Source organism: Balaenoptera musculus, chromosome 1 (genome assembly GCF_009873245.2).
Source record: "Balaenoptera musculus isolate JJ_BM4_2016_0621 chromosome 1, mBalMus1.pri.v3, whole genome shotgun sequence".
In the NCBI taxonomy this organism is placed as follows: Eukaryota; Metazoa; Chordata; class Mammalia; order Artiodactyla; family Balaenopteridae; genus Balaenoptera; species Balaenoptera musculus.
The window spans coordinates 157,718,730-157,734,513 of NC_045785.1; the positions used below are offsets into that span (position 1 = coordinate 157,718,730).

At 44.2% G+C, this 15,784-nt stretch overlaps 1 protein-coding gene across 1 annotated transcript in view; it reads left to right on the forward strand.

Annotated features, from left to right (window-relative positions):
- Positions 1–15,784, forward strand: part of C1H1orf100 (chromosome 1 C1orf100 homolog) — a 40,959-nt gene that overhangs the window by 24,030 nt on the left and 1,145 nt on the right. The gene's annotated exons all lie outside the window — the stretch shown is intronic.

Genomic DNA, 15,784 nt, shown 5'->3' on the forward strand with positions numbered 1-15,784 from the left:
CTACTATTTATTCAACAGTTTTCTTTAAAGCGAGCCACTTTTTATCATAAAATTAAAAATAAGAAAACTAGTAGAAGGATAGTGGGGAGGAATGGGATGGGGAATGGGAAGAATCTGCCCTCCTTCTTGTCGCCCCTGAGAAAAGAGCTGCAGCCTGGATGGGATGCCAGAGCAGGGCTGGGACTCAGGTCCTGAGGGGACAGCAAATGACAGCAATCGGAAAGAGTGGGAACCCAGCAGGACCAGGCAGATCTTGGGGAGTTGAGCCAGGCATGGGGGTGGTAATGGATGAAGCTGGGATTGGGGCCAGAGATTGACTGGAGGAGTCTGGGATAAGGGCAAACCTGGCTTCTGGGAGGTGAGAGAAGGTTGGAGCCTGAGAAGAGAGTGAGCTGAGGGAATGGGGAGGAGGGTGAGAGCTGAGATTAAGTCATTTGGAGGATGAGGTACAGGGTGGTAGGAGTTAGGGTCCCGCAGGCAGGGGACCTTAGGAGGGTTATGTTGTTGGGTTTTTTTTCACATATTTATTGGAGTATAATTGCTTTAAAATGTTCTGTTAGTTTCTGCTGTATAACAAAGTGAATCAGCTATACGTATACATATATTCCCATATCCCCTCGCTCTTGTAAGAAGGTTATGTTAAAGGGAGTCAGCCGTGGGGTGGGGGCACTGCTGGGGCTGAGGAGGTCTTGGAAAGAAGGGGTCGTCCGGAAGTGTTAGTGGGGCTCCTGTCCCTGCAGGACGGCCGAAGCAGTTTCTTGAGACTGAGCGTGAAATCTGTTTCCTTTGTATGAGGGACTCTAGGTGGCCTCTAGTTTCCAAAGTGATAGTAAACACTTCTTTACAATTCCTTTGCTATGCGGAAGTCTTGTTAGACAGACACAAAAGGTTTCTCCCTTGCTTATTTTAGAAGACAATTCCTAATTCTTTCCAAACCTATAGAACAAGGTTAACGTCTAGCAAAGAAAATACCTGGGCTAGGTGCCATGGGAGGAGGTAAAAGTCCAGACTATGAGCTCAGCATCAGGGAGCTCACAAGCTAATTGGGAAGATGAGGCAACAGTCAACCTATCAGAGAGTGATTAAGTACTAAGTAGAGGAGCAGGAGTTGAAAGATGAGGTCACTGGGGCCTAGAACAGCCAGGAAAGCAGCATGCACTCGTGGGGAACTAAGCTCGGTCTTGACAGATAAGATGTGCATGGGAAAGAAGAAACAGGGCGACATACCAGAGGCAGCGGATGAGAAGAAGGTTGGGAGGTTTGTGAGGTCCGGGAGAGCAGGGGGGGTATCCAGCTATGAGGACCTGGCTGACTGGGCAAGGCAGAACGAGGAAGTGGGAAGGAAAGTGTGGACAGTCAGAGGGGGCGAGAATGCCTGGAACTGAAGAGAAGCTGCAGGAGTCTGGAAAGTTGAATTTGGACAATCAGAGCCATTGTAGGATCAGAGTCCAGGAAGTGACCCAGTCAGCTTCAGAGGATGTTAGTCTGTCAGGCTGCTTAGCATGGGTGGGAGAAGACACAGCTGGCAGGTGAGAAGAGCAGCTGGGAGGCCATGGCAGAACCGCGGGATGGAGTAGTGAGAGGCAGTGAACAGAATCCAGGCCTTGGAGGGCTACAGGCCTGGCACATTCTAGCTGCGTGGTGTTGGGCAAGACACTTGACTTTTCTGAACCTTTTTGTGTCTGTAAAATAGAGACTCAAGTCTACGTTTTAGGTTACTTGCTAGAATTGAAAATATCTGTCATGTGCCCAAAACTGTGCTAAGTGATTTACTCATACATGTGTCACACTCAGGGCTGCAGTGAGTTGTATTGCCCCCATGAAGTAGGTATTGTCATTAACCTCATTTAGCAGAAGAGGAAACGGAGGCTTAGAGACTTAGAAACCTACTCAAGCAAGCAACTGGTAAGTCATCAGTCTAGGTCATGTCTGGAGATGTCACACTCCCAGACCTTGCTCTTAAAGTGAACTGAGGAAGTTTCACGGGAAATGGGAAGAAGACTCATATGGCAAAGCATCAGGAGAGAGAAACGACAGTACTGGTAGAGAATTCACAGGAAAGAAATTAAAGCTAATTGCATAGCCTCCCACTTCTACTGCAGGATTGTTGGTGCCTCCGATAGAAATAATGGTTTTAGGCAGAAGAAGTGTCAAGTTGGGATCTGTATACAATTGAAAATATGGTACTGGAAAGTGTAGGCTAGGCAACACAAGAAGACAGAATTGGCTAGTGCCCTACTTGGTGAGGTTTGAAGCCTGACTAATTCAAGAGAAAATTTATGTTGAAATATTCATTGCTCCATTCATTGACTCATTGATTGTGTGTATGTTAGTTATCTATTGTGCAGTAACAAATCATTCCAAAACTTAGTGACTTAAAACATCAATGATGATGCTTTTTATCTCTCATGGTTTTGGTGGGTTAGGATTTGAGAACTGCTCAGGTGGGCAGTTCTGACTCAGAGTCTTTCTCAAGGTAACATTCAGTGTCAGTGAGTGCTTCATCCTCTGAAGGCTCAGCTGGGGCCGAAGCACCCACCCTCAAGGTGGCTCACTCACATAGTTGTCAGGTATGACTACTCACAGGGCTGTAACATGCTGGTTGGGGACTGAGACCTCAATGCCTTTCCAGGTGGGCCTTTCCAGGCTGAGCATCCTGATGGCATGGCAGTTAGCTTCCCCTAGAATGAGTAATCTGAGATAAAGTTGGGAACTGCAATGCCTTTTATGGCTTAGGTTCAAAAGTCACACAACACTCAGCCCTGAAGCAGTGTGGGAGGAGAGGACCCAAGGCACGGATACCAGGGGTTGAGAATCATTGGGGTCCATTTTGGAAGCTGGCAATGATAAGATGATTCAGTCATTGACTGAGCACCCAGTACAAAGTAGACACTGTGCTGTCTGCTGGGGGTACAGTGACCAGGATAGACAAGACATCTGCTTTCATGGAGCTGACATTCTGGTGGGGGATATGGAGCATGACCAAGTACATATTTTTTTAAATTTTAGATTGTAGTAGTGCTATAAGGGAAGTAAACAGAGTGATGAGTATAGCCAGGGGAGGTTACTTTTAATAGTGCAGTCAGGGAAAACCTCTATGCAGTTTTTGCTGAGCCCTGGAAAATAAGAAAAAACCATGTAAAGAGCATTTCAGGAAAAAGGAATAGTAAATGCTGAAGCCTGAAAGCTGGAAAGGGCTTGGCATGTTTGAGGAACAGAAAGGAGGCCAGTGTAGTTTGGTGGGTAGTCAGTGAGGGTGAGAGTGGTAAGATGTTTGGATTCTATTCTAAGAACAATGGAAAGACTTGGAATAATTTTGAACAGAGGAGTGGCATATCATTTGTATTTTAAAAAGATCAGTCTGCCTGCCATTAGGACATTGTTTGGAGAGGAACAAGAGGGAGGGCTTGCAGACCAGTGAGGAAACTGTTTAGTAGTTGAGACCAGAGGTGATGGTGGTTCAGACCAGCAGGGAAGATGAAAAGGAATAAATGGGTTCCAGAGATATTTTGGAGCTGACATCAGTTGAACTCACTGATAGATTTGATGTCAAGCACATTTTCATTCATTCATACATATTCCTTCAGTAACTAATTTGAGAGCCTAACTATATGCCAATCAGTGTGCAAGGTTTCATCAACACCATGTGAAACAGAAATAGACACAAAGTTTCTACATTCAAGGAGCTTCGGTGGGGAACCAGCATAGAAATAAGCATAAAATTTCACCTGTCATAAATCCTATGAAGCAGAATTTATGTGGTGCTATAGGAGCATATAACAGGTCAGAGAAATGATAAGTTGAGAGCTGAAAGATGAGCTAAAAGTTAACTAGGCAAGGAAGAGGGGAAGAGCTTCACAGAGAGTGCAGCATATGCAAAGGCACTGTGGTAAGAGCATGACATGTTTGAAGAAGCAAAAAAAAAATGAGTGTGTTGGAGGCCAGAAGTCAAGAAGGATATGGATGAAGAGATAGAAAGGTCAGGACAAGGAGGGCTTTACAGGCCATTTTCAGGTTTGGGGCCTCTAGCCTGAGATTAATGGGAAACTTTTGAAAAGTTTTAAAGAGGGTGGAGGTGACACGATTAAAATTGCATTTTGAAAAGATTACTCCAACTGTGGGGAAGAAAAAGGGGGCGGGATGGGGAGTAGAGTGGGGCAAAGATTGAATACAAAGAGTCAGGAGGCAATTGCAGGGGTTAGGCTGACGGTTTTTAACCTCAGCTACATCACTTTTAAAAATCCAGATGCCCAGGATATACCCAATACCAATTAAGTCAGAATCTCCTGATGGGAGGGAGAAGGTCCCAGGCATCAATAATTTATAAAACTTCCAGATAATTCCATTGTGCAGCCAAGTTAGGAACCAGTGCTTTAGGCAACTGATGATGGGAGGTAGTGATACCGACCAGGGTTCTTGGCCTTCCCCAATCAGTAGAAATTGACTAGAGGCTAGACAAGAAACTCAGGCAAGGCTTTATTGGGGTTCCTGTGCTGGCCGACCACAGGAGGGACCAAAAGCAAGTAACACATTCCCTTGCTGGTTCCCCAGTGGGGTGCGCGAGCTGGTTCCTTATATGGGGTGAGGGTAGGGGTGTGTCCAGGGGGGCTGGAGGCGTGGCTTAGGTGTTTTTCCCACCCCTTTGGTGGTGGTGTGCGCAGGGGGCATGTGCAATACCCTGCTTTTGCACTCGGCTCTTCACAAGTGGCAGTTAGATTTTTTTTAATCTCTTTGTATCTTGTTGTCCATAATTTGCCCCAACTGTGCCTGCACACAATTTTTAGTCCCTTATAGTTCCTTTGTATTTTGTTGCTTGAGGAGAAGTTCGTCCGGGTGCAAGCACTGCAGCAAAGGGTCCCGGGTTCCAGCCTGTCTCACTTCCCCCTGAGAGACTCTACACACTTATTCTTTTTTTTTAAATAAATTTTATTTATTTTATTTATTTATTTTTGGCTGCACTGGGTCTTTGTCGCTGGGCGCGGGCTTTCTCTAGCTGCAGCGAGCAGGGGCTACTCTTCATGGCGGTGGGCGGGCTTCTCATTGTGGTGGCTTCTCTTGTTGCGGAGCACAGGCTCTAGGCGGGGGATTCAGTAGTTGTGGCTCACGGGATCTAGAGCACAGGCTCAGTAGTTGTGGCTCACAGGCTTCAGTAGTTGTGGCACACGGGCTTCAGTAGTTGTGGCACACGGGCTTAGTTGCTCCACAGCATGTGGGATCTTCCCTGACCAGGGCTCAAACCCATGTCCCCTGCACTGGCAGGCAGATGCTTAACCACTGCACCACCAGGGAAGCCCTACACCTTTATTCTTAAGGGGTAAGGGGCTGAAGTTCTCTTCTTCTGAAATTTCTTCCTGCTGGACAGGGGCCACAGACCCTAGCCTACCCTAGAGGTGTATGAGTCCCTTGCTGACTGTCCCAAGGACCTGTATGGACCTGGGCCACTCTCTGCTGGAATGGTTTGAATTCCTTGAGCCATCATGAGACTTACTTCAAACTGTTGGAGCCTAGAAGACACAAATTTAACCAAAAGGTTAAACAAACCAGGGCTAAAAAGGAGAAGAACAACAATAGCCATTACAGGGTTTAGAAAGGAAAGGAACCACGTTAACTTTGGGAGGGTTTCCTTAACTGTTGACCACACAGGGGAGACTACGTCATCCCTGCCAAGAAGCCATTCTGTTTGGGCGTATATTTTGTTAACCTCAGGGTTAAAGTTTAACATGTTGCTCTATTTTTAGAATGGAAGCTCTGAACCTGTTGGTCCCAGGTCTCCTTCTTGACCCAAAAATTCTTAGTCACAGGCTTACAACAGCAGGGAAGACAACGGAGTACTAGATAAAATATAGCATAAATCAGTATGACTGAAAAGAAAAGGGTTATGAGAAAATGAAAAACTCCTGCCAGAAAGTTTTTTATACCTTGTGGAATCCAAGAGAACAAACTAGATAAGCAGTTTTCAATTTCCCCGCCCATATTGAATAGAAAGAGTTGGTGATTAATTGTCTGCTGAACCCAGGTGGCTTATTGTCAAATTTTCTCAATGTTGGTTTCTACCTGGGAAGAGGTGTTGATATATGTGCAAAACAAGAAGTATTGGCAATTGCACACACCCCTCTTTGTTCTGCCAATAGATGATCGAGGGCTAATCAGTTGTCAAGTACCACCTTGGGCAGGGACTCTAGATCCCTCCCCAGATGGAGAGAATCAGGTAGTCCTTTAATAATTTTCCACTGCTCAGAAAGGGGTATGAGCAGTTTCTGATGTATGTGCCACCAGCCATCTGTTCCCTTAGTTCTCCCTTTGTCTCGTGCCCTGGTCTCCTTAGAAGTTGAGTAACTAGGTATGACGTTAGAAGGGGTAAGGGATGGGATTAAAGCCATTTCTTTTCTGGGCATCAGGCTGTTTCTATGCCTCCCAATCTGCCCTGTTGTTCCCTTGCGTAATTTGAGATTTTTCTTTTTGGTGCCCGCAGCAGTGAATGACTGCTACTAGTTTTGGTTTTGAGCTGCTTCTATGAGATCTAAAATCTCAGCTCCATATTTCACAGGGGAGTGTTTTGCATTTAAAAGTCCTCTTCTTTCCAGATAGCTGCCTAGACATGTAAAACAAGGAAGGCATATTTTGAGTCTGTATATATGTTTATAATTTTTCCTTCCCCTAAGGTTAAGGATCAAGTTAGCTCTATTACCTCAGCCCTCTGGGCTGAAGTGTTAGGTGGCAAAGGTTTTGCTTCTGTAACGCTACAAGCACTCACAATAGCATACCCTGTCCTACTGACTCCATCTTTAATGAAACTACTGCCATCAGTAAATCATGCTTTCTCAGGGTTTTCTATGGCCTGGATTGTTAGATCAGGCCTACAGGCATAAACCAGGTCAAGGGTCTTAAGGCAGGAATGTGTTAGTTCTGGGCTTTCCGCAGGCATCAGTGTAGCCGGGTTGAGGGTGTGGCAACTTTTGAGAGTTAGCTCTGGGGAGTCAAGGAGTAAAGCCTGGTACTTAGTAAGGTGGCCTCCAGTTAGCCAATGGTGGCCTTTAATCTCCAGAGTCCCTTGTACTTGATGAGGGGTCTGGACTTCCAGCGGCTGTCCAAAGGTAAGCTTGCTAGCTTCTTCCACGAATAAAGCAGTGGCAGCTACCACCCAGAGGCAGCCAGGCCAACCTCGGGCCACGGAATCTAGTTGCTTGGAAACATAGCCTATAGGCTGAGGAGCTTCTCCTAGCTTTTGTACAAGGAGCCCCCAGAGCTGTCCCCTGCTTTTCAGCTATGTACAAGGTAAATGGCTTTTTTTAAATTAGGGAGACTCAGAGCGGGATCTCTGGTGAGGGCCAGATATTATTGATATTAATAATATCAAATAATATTTGATATTATTAAAAGCCTTTTCTTGTTTCCCCCTTCCAAAGTAATGGTTCTGTATCTGGCCTTTAGTGGCTTCATATAGAGGCTTAGCCATTAGTCCAAATCCTGGAATCCAAATTCTGCAAAATCCTGCCATGCCTAAGAAAGTACGAAGATTTTTTTTGTCTTTGGGGCACTTAGGCCTAATATAACTTGTTTTCTATCTGGAGATAACTGTTTACTTCCAGGGTTTATAATATATCCCAGATATTTAACTTGTTGTGGTTTTGAAATTTGTGCCTTTTTCTGGGATATCCTGTAACCCCAGACCCCAAGGAAATTAAGGACTTCTATGGTATTCTGATCTGAGGCCTCCATGGTGTGGCTGCATATTAATATATCACCCACATACTGTAGAATAGCCTCTTCTTTTAGGTGTATTTCCCTTAGTTCTTTTCCTAGGGCCTGGGTGAACAATTGTGGTCTGTCCCAAAACCCCTGAGGCAATACTGTCCAGGTATATTGTTGCATTTGGCCCAAGTGAGGGTTAGTCCACTTGAAGGCAAACAGATCCTGTAATGAGGGATGAATTGGGATGCAAAAGAAGGCATCCTTGAGGTCAAGCACAGTAAACCATTTGGCATCTCCAGGTTTCTGGACTATATATTGTAAGGATTGTCTACAAGGGGATGTATAGGGACCACTGTATCATTTACTGCTCTAAGGTCTTACACCATTCAATATTCCCCATTTGGCTTAACAACTGGTAGAATAGGGGTTTTGCATGGAGGCTGACAGGGCACTAAGAGGCCATGTTTTAAGAATTTATTTATGAGGGGTTGCAAACCCTTTTTTGCTTCCAACTTTATGTGATACTTTCTCTTGTTAGGATGAGCGACTTCTGGCTTAAGGCTAATTTTTATAGGTTGGGCATTTATAGCCTTCCCAGGGATTCCTTTGTCCCAAACTGCAGGGTTTAGTGTAGAATATGGCTGGGAATAGACCCCTGTTCTTCCAGCTGATTTGTCTTAGAGTCAAGAAAAGGGGCTGCTTGGGGTCTCCTAATTATAATATGGCTCCAAGGGAGGCCAGAAGGTCTCTCCCCTGTAGTGGGGTAGGACACTCAGGCACAACTGAAAAGTTGTGTGAGATCAAACGCTGTTCACATTGGCAAGTGAGAGGCCCAGTAAAGTAATGGGTGTGAGGCTTTCTGTCAACACCAGTCACTGTACAGCTTTTAGAGGAGAGAAGCCCAGTGTGAGAGATCAGGACAGAGTAAGTGGCTCCCATATCAATTAAAAAATTGATTTTCTTACCTGCCATGTTAAGGACCACCAGGGCTCCTCAGAGGAGATAGACATCTTGTGAAGGGGAGCTGCGAGAATCCCCGGGCCACCTCAGTCATCCAGCATGGCCGTATTGAAGTGGGAGTCCCCCCTTCGCCTTTGGGATGGGGGAAAGTCTCACTTCCAATAACCTATTTGTTTGCAGACTGCGCATGGACCAGGGGGCTTTTTTTTTTGGCACTTTTGGGCCCAGTGGTCAGTTGACTTACATTTGAAGTGTTCCCCCTTGTGGGATGGATGGTTAAACTTCCTTGGCCCCCTTAGGTTGCCTTGAGGTTACATGGCATGACAGACAGCAACAGCTATCAGTTTAGCATGAGCCCTGGCCTGCCTGTTTTCACCTTGGGTTCTCTCTTCCTCCTCAGCTTGATCTCGATTATTAAGTACCCCAAAGGCCACCTCTAGGAGTTGGGGCATAGGAGTTTGTGGGCCTAATTGTAACTTCTGGAGCTTCTGCTTAATATCAGGAGTGTACTGGCTGATAAAATGTTGTCCCAGCAGGGGTTGACCCTTGGGAATGGACAGCTCAATATTAGTAAATTTTCTAAAAGCCTCCATAAGCCGTCCCTGAAAGAGGGCTGGATTTTCTTTTTCTTCTTGTGTCACTCTTTTAACCTTTTCATCGTTAACTGGCTTTTTTTTTTTTTTTTTTTAACTTTGGGTTTATTTATTTATTTATTTATTTTTGGCTGTGTTGGGTCTTCGTTTCTGTGCGAGGGCTTTCTCTAGTTGCGGCAAGTGGGGGCCGCTCTTCATCACAGTGCGCGGGCCTCTCATTATCGCGGCCTCTCTTGTTGCGGAGCACAGGCTCCAGACGCACAGGCTCAGTAATTGTGGCTCACGGGCCCAGTTGCTCCGCGGCATGTGGGATCTTCCCAGGCCAGGGCTCGAACCCGTGTCCCCTGCATTGGCAGGCAGATTCTCAACCACTGCGCCACCAGGGAAGCCCTAACTGGCTTTTTGATACACTGTCTCATCCCTTCTAATACCCATTGGATCATGTGATTTCTGGCTTCTGTTCCCTCCCAGGAATTATCATTCCAATGGGGCTCCTGATTTGGGGCTGCGTCTCCTCCCATAACAAAAAGTTCGTGTTGGTCCCCGGCAAGCTGGTCAGTGCGCCCCTGGGCTGCTGCCCAAATTCTCTGTTTCTCCTCAGGGGTACAGCAAGTAGATAGGACTATTTGGACATCCTTCCAAGTTAAATCAAAGGCCAGAGTTAGGGCCTGAAACCCTTCAGCAAACTTTGACTAGAGTCTTCAGAAAATCAGCCAGTCTCTGTTTGCATTGGGCTAAGTCACTTAAAGAGAAGGGCACATGTACTCTGATTGTCCCTTCACCTTTTGCCATTTCCCTAAGAGGGCATATGTTTCCTGATCTTGGGTGCTAGGAAGTTGCACTGTGAGTTAGCTCAGAGGGACAAGTCTCTCCTTTCTGGAGTAATGAAAGGTATAAAGGGACATAGGGAGGTGGAGTTTGGGATTTGTCAGAGGGATCTGGAGAAGTAGGTGCCTCTGGGGAAGTAGGTGGCTCTGGAGAGGTAGGTGGCTCCGGAGAAGCAGTGGAGACTTGGTTTCCCCCCTGAGAACTGGGGAGGATTAGAAGGGGATCATCTAAAATGTTGGGAGTGTTTTCCGATTCCCCAGGCTTTTGATTACAGGAGCCACATAGAGCGAGGTTTTGGTAAAGGATCATGAAGGCTTGAACATAGGGAACCTCAGTTCATTTTCCCATCCTGCAACAGTAAAGATCCAATTGCAAGATGATATTGTAATTTAGAGACCCATTTTCAGGCCATTTTTATCCATCCCCCCAACTTATATAAAGGCCAGGCAGTGTTACAGTGAAGTGTAAGTTTTCCCCTTTTCAGCCCATCTAGTTTTTAAAAATTTCCAATTTTTAAGAATACATTCCAGAGGTGTTTCTTCTGGCTTAGAAGAGGATCCTTCCATGTTGCGTAAACTGCAACCAAGAAAGAACACTCCTAGATATGAAGTCTGGTGTCCTGGAGACATTTTACCAGGAGGCCTTTGTCAGAAGGGGGTCGGAGTGTCTTCCAAATTCCCTTCTTACCTAATGGGATTTTGAGCGTCCTCTACTTTCCCATCAATTCCTAACCAGGCGTCTCTGGTCGACCCAGTCCCTCATGCAAGGGGTCAGTGCCAGCGCATTGCCAGGGCTCTCCTTGAGGGGGATCTGTTATCTCTAAAGCTTATGTCCTATAACAAGTTTCCCTAGGTTGGGATGTATTCCTTAAGAATGAGCATCTATAAAGCCTAGGATGTGGGCTGCTTGGAAGTGGCCAGCCCAATAGGTAGTCTGTAACAAGGTCTGGGCTGCCAAGGCCTGGAGTGAAGGGGGTCCTAGAGGTGCAAAAAGGAACTCCTGGAGGAATTGGAGTTGGGCATAATGAAAAATGCCACAGGAGTCAGGACCTGAGGGCCTAGAGGTGGGAGTATTCCCAAAGAGGATTTCTGGACATAGCGTAAGGTGAGAGACAAGACAGCAGAAGAACCCCAAACCCGTTCCCTTATCTGTTTGGTGGTTATGATAAAACTGGGGAGAGCCTGATGATTCCACTTGACACAAGCAACAGCGAGTTTGGACAATGTTTCCCACGTAATTTAACATACCAAATGAACCCAACTAGTTTAGGATCTCTCTTTGGGTTGCTCCAAGGGCCCTTTGAAGCACCCCAAAGTTAGCTGGAGGTCAAAAGAACTTGATATTTGGGAAGTCTGTCAAAAATTTCAAAAAGTTTTAAAACACCCAATCAGATAGAATCATAGGTCACCATGAAAAAATTATTCCTTGAGCTAAGGTGAAAGAAAAGATTGCAAAAGTAAATACAGATCACTTAAAGGCACAGAAACTCACACAATCTGTTATCAAAAGCAGCATTCCAGGAAAACTTTGCTCTCTTATGAGAGAAAGAAACCAAATCCAGTCTTGCATCCACCTACTCTTAATAAAATCCATTTACCTAATTGAATTTAATCCAACCTTAGAAAATCCTGACCACATACAAAATTCTCTTCTCAGTGTTCCTTTTCCACAAACCTTCTGCAAATTTCTGTAGACATATTTTGTCCCTTATTTTTTCCCATTCAGAAACAACCAGCTCTAGGACAAAATCACCCTTTTTTCCTTTCAACAAAATATATTTCCATTCCTCACACCTTCTTTTCTGAAAACACACATCTTACTTTCCTTAAGCCACCATGAACTGTCTTTTACATTAACATTCTATAGATTGGTAGAGAACATCTCAAGGTGGCATCAAACATCTTTAGTTTCTCTCTCACAAGAAGACAAAAGTAGGTAAATTTAGACATGTTTAACAATTAATGTTCCAAAATTTTATCTTATCTGAAATGGCCTGGATATTCAATGAATTCTTAACATTTAACTTAATTTTGTTTCAAGTTACCAAAATTTGGAGAGACTATTTTAGATGGACATTACCAAAATATAATTATTCCTATAGAGTTTAACAAAAAGCTCTTATCTCAGTTACATTTACTTAAAAGTTTAATGATATTGGGTTATTTTCCCTGTTGACAAATTTCATAACAGAAACAATATGCATTTATTGACTTTCAATAACCCTAGGTACAATGAAAGTATTGTACTTAATGTTGATGTCTCTAAAGACAGGTCTGTATTAATTAAAACCACAAGCTTAAGCTAGCTCTAATACCAAGTATTAATTCAATATTAAATATTTCCCAGATCACACGAACCTGAAATGTATTCTAGTGAGCTTCTTTTTTATTTCTGAGAATGTATATAAGCACTCAATTTCTTTTAAGCAAATTAAATACAGCTCATTTACAAGTTAATTTTTATATAAAGACAGACAGAACCAGAGATCTCACAGTTTTTCTGCTTGAATTTAAAATGCCTCTTTTTTTTTTTTTCCTCAGTCTGGAGAACTACAGATGGATCAGGTAGTTCCTGAGAGCCCAGGCAGAATAGTTACATTGCAAAGGCAGAAGAGAGATGCAAGCGCCTCTCCTTTTTTTTTTTTCTCTCTTTAAAATCCCACTAAGTAACCCAAGGCTGGAGCCTCAGGCCATGTGGCCAGTTTGTATTTGGAGGTTTAAGCGCTCCACCATGCCCACAATGTCGGCAGAGACTTGCAGGAGCAGTTGGACAGACAAAACTACATAAAACAAAGATACCAATGACAAAAACTTAAAGACACAAACAAGAAGTTTTCAGGAGAAAGGGGACGGGAGTGCAGGTATAAGAATCAAGGGAGAGGTAAAGGGAGGAGGGACAGAAAAGACTGAAAAAGAGAAAGAGGCAGCAGGAAAACAAAGGCAAGAATACTGGGACAACAGGACTTGCAGCCACTACATGATATGAGGTTTAAACCTCTATCACTCTCATAAATTCCCGTCAGGGAGAGCCTGCTGGACCAGGATCTGCATGGTGTGAGGCGAGCCTCTCCCACCTCTCTGCTTGTCACCTGACAAGGTGAGCCGTTGCCGGCCAGAGGGAGCAGGTCTCACAAGCTGGGAGGAGTGATGCTGTAGCTGCCCGATGTCCACTCTCTCGGAAGGATAGGACAGAGAATTAGGAGAGGACAGAGACAGGAGAAGTAGGGAGATATTAGGAGAGGGAAGAGGACAAGGGGGAGGGGAAAGCACTGTCTGAATGAGGGTCCTGAGACCCCCAGTGTCCAGGAAGGCAGACTTCCCAAACGTAGTGACGCCGAAACACGAGGTTCAGGCAGCCGCTTGTCACCCATGAGGAAGCTGAAGTCAGTGGTCCCGGAGGTGCCCAGGTCCTCTCCCCAACAGGGTACAACTGCCCCATGCTGGGTGCCACTAAGTCTGATACCGACCAGGGTTCTTGGCCTTCCCCAATCAATAGAAATTGACTAGAGGCCAGACAAGAAATTCAGGCAAGGCTTTATTGGGGCTCCTGCAGCGGTTGCAGGAGGGAGCAAAAAAAGTAACAGATTCCCTTGATGGTTCCCTGAGTGGGGATGAGCTGGCTCCTTATATGGGGTGAGGGTAGGTGTGTGTTCAGGGGTCAGGCCAGAGGAGTGCCTTAGCTGTTTTGCCCACCCCTTTGGTGGTGTCGTGTGCAGGGGGTATGAACAGAGCAAAAGCTCCCGACACCTGGTTTTTGCTTCTGGCTCCTTGGAAGTGGCAGTTGGGTTTTTTGGTCTTTTTGTATCTTTTTTTAATATATATATATATAAATTTATTTATTTTATTTTTGGCTGCATTGGGTTTTCATTGCTGTGCACGGGCTTTCTCTAGTTATGGTGAGCAGGGGATATTCTTCGTTGTGGTGCGCGGGCTTCTCATTGCGGTGGCTTCTCTTGTTGCGGAGCATGGGCTCTAGGTGCGTGGGCTTCAGTAGTTGTGGCACGCAGGCTCAGTAGTTGTGGCTCGTAGGCTGTAGAGCGCAGGCTCAGTAGTTGTGGCACACGGGCTTAGTTGCTCCATGGCATGTGGGATCTTCCAGGGCCAGGACTCGAACCCGTGTCCTGTGCATTGGCAGGTGGATTCTTAACCACTGCACCACCAGGGAAGTCCCGGTCTTTTTGTCCATAATTTACCCCAACTGAGCATGCACACAGTTATTTTTAGTCCCTTATAGTTTCTTTGTATTTTGTTGCTGTAGGAGGTTTGTCCAGGTCTAAGCACTGCAAACACTGTAGCAAAGGGTCCCAGGTCCCCAGCCTGTCTCAGTAGCAGTACAGAGAGTTACATGGATTTGAGCGATACTTAGGTGGCAATCAGGCAGGCAAAAGGCTGGTCTGCAAGAGACCTAACAGAGTTGTTACAAAGCTGAGCACTGATAGAGAAAGGAGCAGAGACTGAATAGAGTTTTTGTTTAATTCAAGAAACTGACTCCTCGAAGGAGTATTTGGGGGAAGGGCTTTTCACAGAATAAGATAAAGTAAATATTACATTGTTTATCAAGGTGTAAGGTTTTTTTATCTTATCCATTGACCAGTCTTTGTGATCAGATTTTAAGGGCAGAGCTTATGTCTAGACTAGCAATGATTTGCATTTCATGTGCAGTTCTTATCTCTTTTGGGAATAGTTGAAGAACAGATTATGTATAGATTATGATAGATCATGGTTATTGCCTAAGAAATTCTTCTTCAGTAAAATTCTTTCTCAGCACATAGGGGTTCATTTATTTATTTAGGAAATATTTATTAAGCATTGACTATGTGCAAGACACAGTAGAAGAGATGAAGACTTCGTCCTCAGAATTTATAGCCTGGAAGAGTGAGATGGCCCCTCAGATGAAAATTGCCCTTGTTTTATGCACCCTGGTGCCAAATAATTCAAAAACCTCATTCTTCCAAAATAAAATATATTCTTTCAGTAGCAGTGTGACCCTTAGACTCTCTGACCTTCAGTTTTCCCATGTGCAAAAAGGATAAAAATAGTATCTACCTAATAGAATTGAGATACCCGTATAAAGAATTTAGCATTGTGCCTGTACGTAACATTAAGAAACCTCCAAAAATGTTAGCTATTATTATTATTGATCAAGAATAAACATGTGCCATAATAAATATTTGTTTTAAAAAAAAAACCTAATACACTGGAATTACATCTTATACTGTGATTAATTTCTAAAACCAGGGCATAATCATATATAATCAAGGTTATCCTTCAAAATTTCTTAAATTGCTCAAAGTGATAATATTAAATAATAGTAAATCATTAAAGTATTTGGAATACATGGGATTCTTCAGCAAGTTGGTTAAATTTTCTCTGTGGTTCTCAATTCTTCATTTTATTTTTCAGCAATGAATTTCAAAGAAGTCATCACACACAAATCCACATGAACAATAATTTCACTTTGTCAAATGATAAAGAAATCTAAAAAATCATTTCACAGTTCTTTCCATAGTATTCCCCACCCACAAATCTGTATAGTATATTTCAGGCTTGATAGCATCCAGTCTGTGGGCATATATACTAAGTGGAATGGCAGGAGAAATCCCAAAAAAAGGTTGTTGTGTGTTCTTAAAACATTTACTGTTGCATTTACCTGGTTAAATGTAAATATAATTCAGCTCCATTATATTGATAATTCCTACAACAAGGATCACT